Consider the following 1,247-nt stretch of genomic DNA (forward strand, 5'->3'; position numbering starts at 1 on the left):
GAAGGGAGGGACTGACAGGGGGTGTGTACACAACACACACACCTTGATTGGATATGCCACTTCTTTCTTGAAGTGTTGTACTGTGTTAGAAGTTACCATCTGCAGAGCATTCCACAGTTCAATGAAAAAATATTTCCTAATGTTGCATTTGTGTTGCAGATGAGAGAATATGAAAGACAATATGACTTGGAGAAGAAGCAAATCTGGTTCAGCACAGCTGTAGCTCATCATACCTGAGATGAGTCAGAACACATGTCCAGCCTGACTCATAATTTCTAAGCCTTGCCCATTTCTAAGTTTATTTAGGAAAGGTTCATAGTATAACTAAGAGTTTTGTTAGGGCTCCAATAGAGTACTAATCCAACAGGTTTATGTTAGAATACAAAGATGCATTCTATTATACTATGTGGCTCCATAGCTCAGGGGTTAGAGCACTGGTCTTGTAAACCAGGGGTCGTGAGTTCAAATCTCACTGGAGCCTTCACTGTTCTGTTTTTGTTGATTAATTAATTTAAAATCTAAATTCAGAATGTAAAATTTCAGCTATTCTTATGATTATATTCACCATCTAACTAAGCCTTAAACATCAATTATTTTTTACAGTTGACCACATGTGCCAAGATTGCATGGCTCTGATCAGTTTGGCATGTAAGACCCAAATAGAGCAAGCTCTTGTGAGTGAGCTCATCCAGTGTTCAGACAACGCAGTTCCTCCTTCCTCTTCAGGTCCTTTCAAGAGGACTTCATGGTTTTCATGGTGAGATCAACACCCAGGAGTCCATCATCAGCATTGAAGACATCTTAGTCAGATACAGATAAAAATGTATTCATTTAAACCTATAGAAATTGTACCCGTAGAGTTTATGAGAGATGTTCTGTCAGCAGAAGGAATGCATCTAGATCCCTTGAAGATTAAAGAAATAGACAATATGCCTATACCTACAGATACCTACTGAAGACCCATCTCTTTAACAAGGCATACAACAATGATCAACAAATATGGACTCCTGTACACATACCCAGAACTGCCTCTACGATATTTGTTTGCCAAACTACTATCATGTTTTTGTCATTATACAACAATAAGCAACAAATATGAACTCCTCTACACATATCCAGAACTGCCTCTACAATATTTGTTTGCCAAACTACTATCATGTTTTCGTTATTATGTTACCCAAGATCCTTCTGATATTACCAAATGTATATTTTCTTATATAATTCTTATATATTTCTTAATTATTTCT

The 1,247-nt window shown here is 36.9% G+C and overlaps 1 non-coding gene across 1 annotated transcript; it reads left to right on the forward strand.

Moving 5' to 3' along the window:
* The first annotated feature begins 408 nt into the window (after window positions 1-408).
* On the forward strand, window positions 409-481 carry TRNAT-UGU. The gene has a single exon. It is a non-coding gene; the product is annotated as a tRNA-Thr (tRNA).
* Window positions 482-1,247: the final 766 nt, after the last annotated feature.

The sequence above is a fragment of the Microcaecilia unicolor genome, chromosome 1 (genome assembly GCF_901765095.1).
Source record: "Microcaecilia unicolor chromosome 1, aMicUni1.1, whole genome shotgun sequence".
NCBI classification, from domain to species: domain Eukaryota; kingdom Metazoa; phylum Chordata; class Amphibia; order Gymnophiona; family Siphonopidae; genus Microcaecilia; species Microcaecilia unicolor.